This window comes from Nycticebus coucang, chromosome 2 (genome assembly GCF_027406575.1).
Source record: "Nycticebus coucang isolate mNycCou1 chromosome 2, mNycCou1.pri, whole genome shotgun sequence".
Lineage (NCBI taxonomy): Eukaryota > Metazoa > Chordata > Mammalia > Primates > Lorisidae > Nycticebus > Nycticebus coucang.
In genome coordinates, this window is record NC_069781.1 from 114,430,084 (window position 1) to 114,441,856 (window position 11,773).

Sequence of the window (11,773 nt, forward strand, 5' to 3'; positions counted from 1 at the left end):
CCTGGGCAGCCGACTGGCGCGCGCTTATTGGGCTTTGCGCCGCCGGAAGTTCCGCCCTCCGGTCGTCACGGGCAGGCAACACCGTCGCTCAGGACCACGTGCGGGGACAGAGAAGTGCAATGACCAATGAGAGGAGGAGATGGAGGAGAGCAAGTTAACGGGATTGGATAACGGGCAGAACCAAGGGGTGTGACCCAGAGGCCTAACGGGAGGTTATGGGAGGTGAAAGGGAAAAAGTGGGAGGAGAGAAACAGAGGCGCTAAGGGATTGAAGGGGTGGAGCTTAGTGCAGAAGGGCGGGACATAGCGGCCACAAGAGAAGGGACTTTCATGTGGGGACAGATCGTTGGATGTCACAGGAAAGAGCCAATCAGCGTAGGGGGCGGGTCACTCATAACTTCTTCCCCCCAGAGGAGGGGCTTAACGTAGGGGTGCAGGTCATTGGATACCGTGAGAAAAGCCTCAAGGTAGGGAGCAGGTATTGGCCAACGCAGGAGGCGGGGCTTAGTCAGGGGTCGGCCACTGGCTGTCCTAAGAATAGAGGTTCAAACAGGGACTGGCCATTGCAAGATCGAGGGGGTGGGGCTTAGGGGTAGGGGCGGGCTATGTGGGTGCTCCAAGGATGCTCGGTCACAAAACGCACAGAGCACTTAATTCACGCTTAATTCTTCACTTAACAAGATTGTGTGCCAGAGCCACGAAATAGCCAACATACATATTAAGTTATATACGAAAAATGTATGGACTACGAGACCAAGTACTTACATGCTTTGTGCCTCACTTTCTCCATCTGTAAAATGGAACTTAATAATGATATCAACCTTATAGGGTTATGAGAATACACTGACTTCACCACACACTCCAAAGGCTCACTGAACTATGCCAGGCATTAGAAAATATAGGGAGTGGGTGGCGCCTGTGGCTCAAGGAGTAGGGCGCCGGCCCCATATACCGGGGGTGGTGGGTTCAAGCCTGGTCCCGGCCAAAACTGCAAAAGGAAAAGAAAAAAGAAAGAAAATATAGGGAGCATAAGATGCTGTGACGCTTCCTTGCACGAATCAAGTCTAGCAGTGCAAAGAAATGTTAATTTTCTTTTACAATTAGGATCTCCAGTAGTACTGACGCCCGCAGCTCAGTGGGTAGGGGGCCGGCTACATACGCTGAGGCTGGCTGGTTCGAACCCGGCCAGGGCCAGCTAAACAATGACAACCGCAACAAAAAAAAATAACGGTGTTGTGATGGGAGCCTGTAGTCCCAGCTACTTGGATGCTGAGGCAAGAGAATTGGTTAAGCCCAAGGTTTGAGGTTGCTGTGAACTGTGATGCTACAGCACTCTACCCTGGGCGACACCTTGAGACTCTGTCCCCCCTCCCCCCGAAAAAAGGAAAAAAGAAAAAAGAACCAGGGTGCTGAAGAAGAAAGCTGAATAATGGAGGTGACTTAGTCCATTTGGGGAACCATGGACAGTTTCCTGGAGGAAGTAACTATAAACAGAGAGTTGAAGGATGAATAGAGAAGTTGGCCAATGTAGTAAGCTGGGCCCTGGGAGGGCATCTAGGGCAGAGGGGATGGCAAGTACATACCTCTGATTCTGGGTCAACTGAGGGAGTATGGAGGGAGAAGCAGGGGTCCACTGAGGACCTATCAGAATGTCTTGTGGATGTTAGTGAGAAGTTTGGGTTCTATATATCAACTTCTAACCCTAACCCTATATCAACTTCTGGAGAAACGAATGGAGGAATTTTATCACAGAGTACAAAGATAGTACTTCAATCTCAAAAAAATCCTTATTCATGGGAATTTTTCTTTGGGATTTTTTTGTTTGTTTGTTTGGGTTTACTTTTCTTTTTTTTTTTTGTAGAGACAGTTTCACTTTATGGCCCTTGATAGAGTGCCATGGCATCATACAGCTCACAGCAACCTCCAACTCCTGGGCTTAAGCGATTCTCTTGCCTCAGCCTCCCGAGTAGCTGGGACTACAGGCGCCTGCCACAACACCCGGCTATTTTTTTTGGTTGCAGTTCAGCCGGGGCCGGGTTTGAACCCGCCATCCTCGGTATATGGGGCCGGTGCCTCACCGACTGAGCCACAGGGGCCACCCTGTTTGGGTTTTCTTGTTTTTGTTTTTGAGACAGAGTCTCAGGCTGTCACTCTGGGTACAGTGCCCTGGCATCATACCTCACAGCAACCTCCAACTTTTGGGCTCCAGCGATGCTCTTGCCTCAGTTTTTCTACTTTTAGTGGAGATTAAGGAGTCTCAATTTTTACTGAGGCTAGTCTCAACCTCAAGCAATCGACTCACGTCGACCTCCCAGAGTGCTAGGATTATAGGCCTGAGACACCGCGCCTGGCTAAAATTTATCTTAATAAAAATAATTTCAAAAATTAAACACAGGGCTCGGTGCCCATAGCACAATGGTTACAGTGCCGGCCACATACACCAAGGCTGGTGGGTTCAAACCCAGCCCGGGCCAGCTAAACAGCAATGACAACTGCAACAAAAAAAATAGCTGGGCATGTGGCAGGCGCCTGTAGTCCCAGCTACTTGGGAGGCTGAGGCAAGAGAATCACTTAAGCCCAAGAGTTTGAGGTTGCTGTGAACTATGACCCTACGACACTCTACCCAGGGAGACAACTTGAGAATATGCCCCCCCCCAAAAAAAAAGGATTTAGTGAAGTCATAAAGGTGGAGCTCTGATCCACTGGAACTGGTATACTTAAAGCGTACCAGAAGTGACACCAGAGCTCTCTGCTATGTAAAGACACTGTGGGAAAAGGCAGCCATCTGTAAGCCAGTGAGAGAGCCCTTTCCAGAAATTAAACATGATTTGGATTTCCAGTCCCTAGAACTATGACAAAATAAATTTCTGTTATTTAAGGCCCCACTCTGTGGTATTTTGCTATAACAGTACAAGCCAATTAATATACAAATTATCTAACCAAAAGAAATGAAAACTACCACACAAAAACTCATACACTAATATTCATAGCAGCATTATTTATAAGAGCCAAAGAGTGGAAATAACTCTCCATATGTCCAGCTGATGAGTGAATAAACAAAATGTGGTATATCCATATGATGAAACACTATTCTGTGATAAAAAGAAATGAAGTATTAATACCCTGTACAGAATGGATGAACTTCAGGCTCAGCGCCCATTGCTTAGTGGTTAGGGCACTGGCCACATACACCCAGGCTGGCAGGTTCGAACCCAGCCCAGGCCTGATAAAAAACAATGATAACTACAGCTCAGAATGGATGAACTTCCAAACGTTATGCTCAATGAAAAAAGTCAGAAAAAAGACATATGTGTATTCTGTGATTTCAAAATTATGAAATATTTGATGAAATGCCCATAAAAAGGCAAATCTGTCAAGAGGGAAAGTAGATTAGTCGTTTCCTTGGCCTGGAGTGAGAATCTAGAGTGACTGAAGATGGGTATGTGGTTTCTTTTTAGGGTGTGGAACTATTCTAATTTTAAGTTGTAGTGATGGTTATACATTTCTGTAAATAGATAATAAAATTCAATGAATTGTACACTTAAACCAGGTGAATTGGGCGGCACCTGTGGCTCAAGGAGTAGGGCGCCGGTCCCATATGCCGGAGGTGGTGGGTTCAAACCCAGCCCCAGCCAAAAATCACAAAAAAAAAACAAAAAACTTTAAACCAGGTGAATTTTGTGGAACGTAAATTATATATCAGTAAAGCTGTTTAAAAAAAAAAGATCCAGGCGGTGCCTGTGCCTCAAGGAGTAGGGTGCCGGCTCCATGTACCGGAGGTGGTAGGTTCAAATCCAGCCCCGGCCAAAAACTGAAAGAAAAAAAAAAATCCCATAATCCATAGGATTCCATATGGAGAAGGGCTATAGGTAGAATTTCCTGATAAAATTCAGGATTCCCAGTTAAATCTGAATTATAAATATATAAGGAATGATTTGTTAGTATGAGTATGCCCATGCAATATTTTTAAAAAGTTGTTATACCACATCACAACATGGATGAAACTACAGGACATTAGTATGTTCTGTGAAATAAGCTAGACCCAAAAGAACAAATAATGTAAGATTCTACTCCTGTAAGGTCTCTAGGATTGTTAGATTCATACAGACAGAAAATAGAGGTTACCAGGAGTTGGAGAGGAAGTTATTTATGAGCAGAGTTTCTGTTTGGGAAGATGAGAAAGTTCTAGAGATAGGTGATGATAATGATCGTATAACAATATGAATGTGCGGGCAGCGCCTGTGGCTCAGTGGGTAAGGCGCTGGCCCCATATACCGAGGGTGGCGGGTTCAAACCCGGCCCCCGGCTGAACTGCAACCAAAAAATAGCCGGGTGTTGTGGCGGGTGCCTGTAGTCCCAGCTACTCGGGAGGCTGAGGCAAGAGAATCGCTGAAGCTCAGGAGTTGGAGGTTGCTGTGAGCTGTGTGAGGCCACGGCACTCTACCGAGGGCCATAAAGTGAGACTCTGTCTCTACAAAAAAAAAAAAAAAAAAAAAAACAATATGAATGTGCGTAATGCCACTGAACTGTGTGCTTAAAATGGTTAAGCTGGACTCAGTAGCTTATGCCTGTAGACCCAGCTGCTCAGGAGGCTGAGGCAGGAGGATCAGTTGAGTCCAGGTGTTTGAGGCTGCTGTCATAGTGAGACCCTGTCCCTAAATAAATGAATATAAATTTTATATTGTCCATTTACCATCATAAAAGAATGATACTATACATATCAAAGATATTCTGATATATAGTTCCAAAAATAGTTACAATATGAATATATTATGAGCCAGGCATGATGGCTGATGCCTGTAATCCTAGCATTCTGGGAAGCCGAGGTGGGTGGATTGCTTGAGCTCATGAGTTTGAGACCAGCTTGAGCAAGAGCAAGACCCCTTCTCTATAAAAATAGCTGGTCTGGGAGGTCAAAGCGGATGGATTGCCTGAGCTCATAGGTTCAAGACCAGCCTGAGCCAGAGCGAGACTTTAAAAATAGCTGGCTGTTGTGGCCGGTGCCTGTAGTCCCAGTTACTTGGGAGGCTGAGGCAAGAGAATCACTGGAGCCCAAGAGTTTGAGGTTGCTATGAGCTGTGATGTCACAGCACTCTAGTGAGGCTCTGTTTCAAAAAAATTTTTTTAGGGTGGTGCCTGTGGCTGAAGGAGTAGGACGCTGGCCCCATATGCCACAGGTGGTGGGTTCAAACCCGGCTCCAGCCAAAAAAAAATTTTTTTTAATATTATGTATATTTTACCACATAAAAAAAAAAAGTATTGTAAATTTGAAATTCAGATCAACTAGGCTTCCTGTATTTTCATTTGCTAAATCTGGCCACCAGAGCACAGGAAGGGAAAGTGTGGAAGCTGCAGTATCAATGAGAAAGATGGTGGTGCACTAGGACTGGGCCAGACTGGGGTATAGATGGGGAAATTGAGGCCTGGTGAAGAGCAGGCTATGTTCAAGTTCATATATCAAGTCCAAGGTCTAGAATGCCACCTCCGTGCTTGCTTCAGCAGGGTATATACTAAAAATAGAATGCCACCTCTGGGGCCTGGGTGTGATGGCTCAGGCCTATAATCCTAGTACTGTGGAAGGTTGAGGTGGGTAGATTGCTAGAGCTCACAGGTTCAAGATTAGCCTGAGCAAGAGCAAGACCCTGTCTCTAAAAAATGGCTGGATGTGGGCAGTGCTCAGTGAGTGGGGTGCCGACCCCATACACCGAGGGTGGCGAGTTCCAACCCAGCCCTGGTCAAACTGCAACAAAAAATAGCTGGGTGTTGTGGCGGGCGCCTGTGGTCCTAGCTACTCGGGAAGCTGAGGCAAGAGAATCGCTTAAGCCCAAGAGCTGGAGGTTGCTGTGAGCTGTGATAGCATAACACTCTACCAAGGGCGACAAAGTGAGACTCTGTCTCAAAAAAAAATAGCTGGACATTGTGGTGGGCACCTGTAGTCCCAGCTACTTGGGAGGCTGGGGCAAGAGCATCGCTTGAGCCCAGGAGTTTGAGGTTGCTATAAGCTATGACACCACAGCACTCTACCAAGGGCGACAAAATGAAACTGTCTCAAAAAAAAAAAGGTTTGGCCTCCTTAGCACAGTGGTTATGGCACCAGCCACATGCACCGAGGCTGCTGGATTCGAACCCTGCCTGGGCCAGCCAGATAACAATGACAACTACAACAAAAACATAGCCAGTGTTGTGGTGGGCACCTGTAGTCCCAGCTATTTGGGAGGCTGAGGCATGAAAATCGCTTATGCACAAGAGTTGGAGGTTGCTGTGAGCTGTGATCCCACAGCACTCTACTGAGGGTAACATAGTAAGACTGTCTCAAAAAAAAAAAAGAATGCCACCTGTCTTGAAGGCCGTTCGGAATGCCACCTCCCACCTTGAAGGCTGTTCCAATTCACTATAAACTTCTCCCCCCAACTTTGACCCAGTACAAAAAAAACCAGGTGGCCAGAGACTTCCCGTCTACACCTGGCAGAGATATGTCAAGCAGCTGGGAAAAGATCAGGCTCTTACGGAACCTGGGACCAGAAGGAGGTAGGGAAGGCCTGAGGAGCCACTTTGGATCCCCAAACTGTCAGGCTGAGATGAGAGAGGAGCTCCACCTTCTTCCCAAATCAGAGGCTGGAAAAGCCAAAGTTTAAGCCATTAGTCATCATCTGTTACTTCCTGCTCCCTGGGACTGTCACCTGGTGAGAGAAGGCTAAAGTTTCAAAGGCACTGCCCCTTCCCCCTCTTTGTGAAATGTCTCCCTCGAATCAGCAGACGTCCTGAGTACCTACTGTGTGCTATGGACTTGGTCTCTGAATCAGCAGGTGTCCTGAGTACCTACTAGGTGCTATGGACTTGGTCTCTGCCCTCAGTTTATGTCCTGGGCCATAACCCTTTGCCAGAGGTTCTCAAACTTTTTAAACAGGGGGCCAGTTCACCGTCCCTCAGACCGTTGGAGGACCGGACTATAGTTCAAAAAAAAAACTATGAACAAATTCCTATGCACACTGCACATATCTTATTTTGAAGTAAAAAAAAAAAAAAACGGGAACAAATACAATCATACTGCCTCACGTGGCTCGCGGGCTGTAGTTTGAGGACCCCTGCAAACCATTCATCAGCAAATAGTTACCAGGGCATTTAATCCAAAATAGAACAAATAGCACTTATTGAGCAATTACTTATGTGCCATGTCATGTGTACTACAAATTTAACATAGTTCATGTCTCTCTCTTTCTCTATCTCTCTCTCTTTTTTGAGACAGAGTCTTGCTCTGTTGCCTTGGATAGAGTACAGTGGGATCATGATAACTCACTGCAACCTCAGACTCCTGGGCTCAAGTGATCCTCTTGCCTCAGCCTCTTGAGCAGCTGGGGCTACAGACACACACCATAATTCCTGGCTATTTTTTTCTGTTTTGGTCAGAGATAGGGTCTTGCTGTTGCTCATGGTAATCTTGAGCTCCTGATCTCAAATGATTCTCCTTCCTCTGCCTCCAGGTGTACCACTTCTGATGTTAGGTTATAAAAAAGACTGTGGGGTGGTGCCTGTGGCTCAAAGGAGTAGGGCACCGGCTCCATATACCGGAGGTGGTGGGTTAAAAACCCAGCCCCTGCCAAAAACTGCAAAAAGAAAAAAAAGACTGTGGCTTACTTCTTGGGCACTTCTCTCTCTTTCTCTTTTGCTCTCAGTCTCAAGGAATTGACCTGCCATGTCATGAGGATATTCAAGCAATTGTAGGGAGGACCTCAAGTCTCTACCCAGCTAAGAACTGAGGCCTGCTAACAACCATTTGAGTGGGTATGGAACCAGATCCTCCCTGGGTTGAGCCTTCAGATGAGACTGTGGCCACAGCCAACAGCTTGTGCCAGAATCACTAACTAAACCCCTCCTTATTCCTGATGCACAGAAAGTGTGAGATAATGCTTGTAGTTTTTAGATGCTAAGCTTGGGGATGGTTTGTGACTCAGCAATTGCTAATACATTTCCTTAACTATTTTTCCTTGCTGCTATTTGGTTCCTAATGACCACACTTCCTTGGGGCTATAGAATATTCCACTGAGGGGTGATGATCAGTTCAACATATTACTTGCTCTTCATCTTTTTACGGTTGGGATTCATTGAGGGTACAAATAATTAGGTTACACTGATTGCATTTGTTAGGTAAAGTCCCTCTTGTAATTGTGTCCCGCCCCCAAAAGGTGCTCCATACACTGTGACCCATCCCTCTCCATACTCTCTTTTTTCCCATCCCTCATTCCCCTGCCCTTCATCTTGATCATCTACTATCTTCATATTAGTATTGAGTACATTGGATTCTTGCTTTTCCATTCTTGCCATGCTTTAACTAAGCAAAATGTTTTCCAACTCAATCCAGGTTAATACAAAAGATGTAAAGTCTCCATCTCTTTTAATGGCTGAATAGTATTCCACTGATTACTTGCTCTTTAGCTGAGAATAGACTCTCCCCATTCATTTGCTCTACTGAAGGAACAATATTCTGTGCATAAGTTTCCAGGCTGGAGCCTTTATCCTTGGTGTTTCCTTTATCTGGCATGCTATACTCCCCAATACCCACCATGATTTTGTCTCTCATCTCATTCAGAGGTCTATACTCAAATGTCTGACCTGTCTAGAGAACCTCTGATGGGTCCAGTGGTTCCTATAATCTCAGTACTTTGGGAGGCCAAGGAAGGAGGATGACTTGAGGTCAGGAGTTCAACATAATGAGACCTCATATCTACAAAAATTTAAAAATAAAGTTATCTGGAGGCTAGGCATGGTGGCTCATGCCTATAAACCTAGCACTCTAGCAGGCTGAGGAGGGGGGATTGCTTGAGTTCAGGCATTCAAGAGCAGTCTAAGCAAGAGCGAGACCCCATCTCTACTAAAAATAGAGAAAACTAGCCAGGTGTTGTGATGGGCGCCTGTAGTCCCAGGTACAAGGGAGGCTGAGGCAAGAACATCACTTGAGCCCAGGAGTTCGAGGTTGCTGTGAGCTATGACACCATAGCATTCTACTCAGGGTGACAGTGAGATTGTGTCTCTAAAACAAAAATAGACCAGTAATCCTACTACTCTGGGAGGCTGATGCGGGCGGATTGCTTTAGCTCAGTGGCTCAAGACCAGACTAAGCCAAAGAGAGACTTCATCTCTACTAAAAATAGAGAAAACAAGGCCAGGTACAGTGGCTCGCACCTGTAATCCCAGCACTCTGGGAGGTTGAGGTGGGTGGATCCCTGAGCTCACAAATTTGAGATAAGCCTGAGCTAGAGACCCCGGGCGTTGTGGCAGGTGCCTGTAGTCCCAGCTACTCGGGAGGCTAAGGCAAGAGAATCGCATAAGCCCAGGAGATGGAGGTTGCTGTGAGCCATGTGATGCCATGGCACTCTACCAAGGATGATAAAATGAGACTCTGTCTCTACAAAATAAATAAAAATAAAAATAGAAGGCGGCGCCTGTGGCTCAAAGGAGTAGGGTGCCGGCCCCATATGCCATAGGTGGCAGGTTCAAACCCAGCCCCGGTCAAAAACTGCAAAAAAAAAAAAAAATAATAATAATAAAATAAAAAATTAAAAAAATTAAAATAGAGAAAACTAGCCAGACATTGTAGTCTACTTACTTGGCAGGCTGAAGCAAGAGCCAAGGAGTTTCAGGCTACTGTTAGCTACAATGCCGACCATAGATACAATGCACTCAACCTACAGCAACAGGGTGAGACCGTCTCCCAAATAAATACATAAATAAATAAAATAACAATAAAACAGAAGCCCCATCACTCTTTATTTCTATCTCCTATTTTTCTTCATAGAAGTTATTATTATCTGGCACTATATACTTATGTCATAGCGGTTCCCCTACTTGACTGCAAGGTCCACGAAGACAGGATACTGTCTTGTTTCCTGCTGTGACTCTACCAGCCTAACACAAAGTAGATGCTCAGTAATTATTTGGGAAATGACTGCTCTCTGCTCTTCCACTTTATTTCATGGAGAAAATGCAGCCATGACAATGCCTACCTATGTATGTCTGTGTGTGTGTATTTTTTTCTGCAGTATTTTAAAACACAGCTCAGATTTCATTTCATTCATAAATATATCAGAATGCATGTCTGAGAAAAATGTGGTTTTGAGACAGTGTTTCACTCCATCACCCAGGCTTGATCATAAGCTCACTGCATCCTGAAACTCCTGGCTTTAAGCAATCCTGCCTTAGCCACCCAAAGCACTGAGCCATCACACCCAGCCAAGAAAATGTATTTCTAAATGTAACCACCATACCATTATCACCCCTAACAAAATTAACAATAGCTCCTTTATATCATCTAATGCCCAGATATGTTCCGATTTCACTGGTGGCCGGAGAAATATCCTTTTACTCTTCCTGACCCCTTTATTATTTATTATTATTTTTTTATTTTGGAGACAGAGTCTCACTATGTCACCCTTGGTAGAGTGCTATGGCTTCACAGCTCACAGCAACCTCAAATTCTTGGGCTTAAGCGATTCTCTTGCCTCAGCTTCCCAAATAGCTGGGACTACAGGTGCCTGCCACAACGCCCGGCTATTTTGTTGTTGTTGTTGCAGTTGTCATTGTTGTTTAGCAGGCCTGGGCCTTGTTCAAACTTGCCTGCCTCCGTGTATGTGGCTGGCGCTCTAACCACTGAACTACGAGTGCTGAGCCTGACCCCTTTATTTGATGTTACAAACTGTCTCCAACCTGCTTTCCATTATATCACCATCTTCCCTAATGCCAATTTTATTTTTTTATGGTATTGTCCATTTTCCCTGCTGACTTTTCTCCAAAAATTAATGAGCTCTGTGAGGTCAGGGAATTTTGTCTTCACTTGCTGGTACAGAGCAGACTCTCCAGAAATATTAAAGGAATAAATCAATAAAAACATCTGCTATTTACTGAGAACATTATAATTGCATCATCATCCCCACAATCTCTTCCGAGGCAGGCGTTGTTCTTATCCCCATTTCATACAAAGGAAACTGAAAATCCGGAAGCTTAAAGTTTGGGCTGCACAATATTCTTCCTTATATCTCTTGATCACTCCCACGATAATCTTCAGTCATCTTAATTTCAACTCCTTGGAATCTGGGCCCTCCTCAGTTCTTCCTCTTCCTCACCATTCCTGTTTCCTCTCTCTTCTCCTTAACCCAGCTACCATGGGACTTTTTCATTTCCTAGAGAAAGCCCATGCTGTTTCATTTTGCAGCTCGTTTTTTGAGCTTCGTTTTAGATGTCACGTTGGGTATCTTAACACCTGAACAGCCAATGTAAGTCGCCATTAACTGGTTTCTCTGTCTTGTTCCTCAAAGTGGGTCCCTAGGCACCAGCACCGTGCATCTTCTTCAATATATTTTACATGGGGTGCGGGAGGTGGGGGGGCAACAGCGACCCTGACAGAGCTGGATCGTGGGGGTCTTGAATGCCACCACATTGACTTGGGGACTTTAACGCTTAAGCGCTTGAGAGCCAGGGAAGGTTCTTGAGCAGGGGAAGTGAACCAGCACTTTCTCCATGAGGTCCGTTGGCCTGTCCCTTCCTCTCCGGTCACTCCTTGGGGAAAGCCTGGTCATCCCTTAGGAAAGCACCAGAAAGCTGCAAGCACAGACTCCCCCCTGCAAGCGCTTCTGTCGCCCTGGCAACGGCGTCCGGAAGAACCACAGAGACACAGCCCCAGAGAGCAGAGCGGACGCCCGGGATCAGCGAGGCGCAGAGCGCTAGAGAGGCACCCCGGCCCTATTGTCACGTGAGTGGCCGCGCGAAGGCGGGACTTCCGG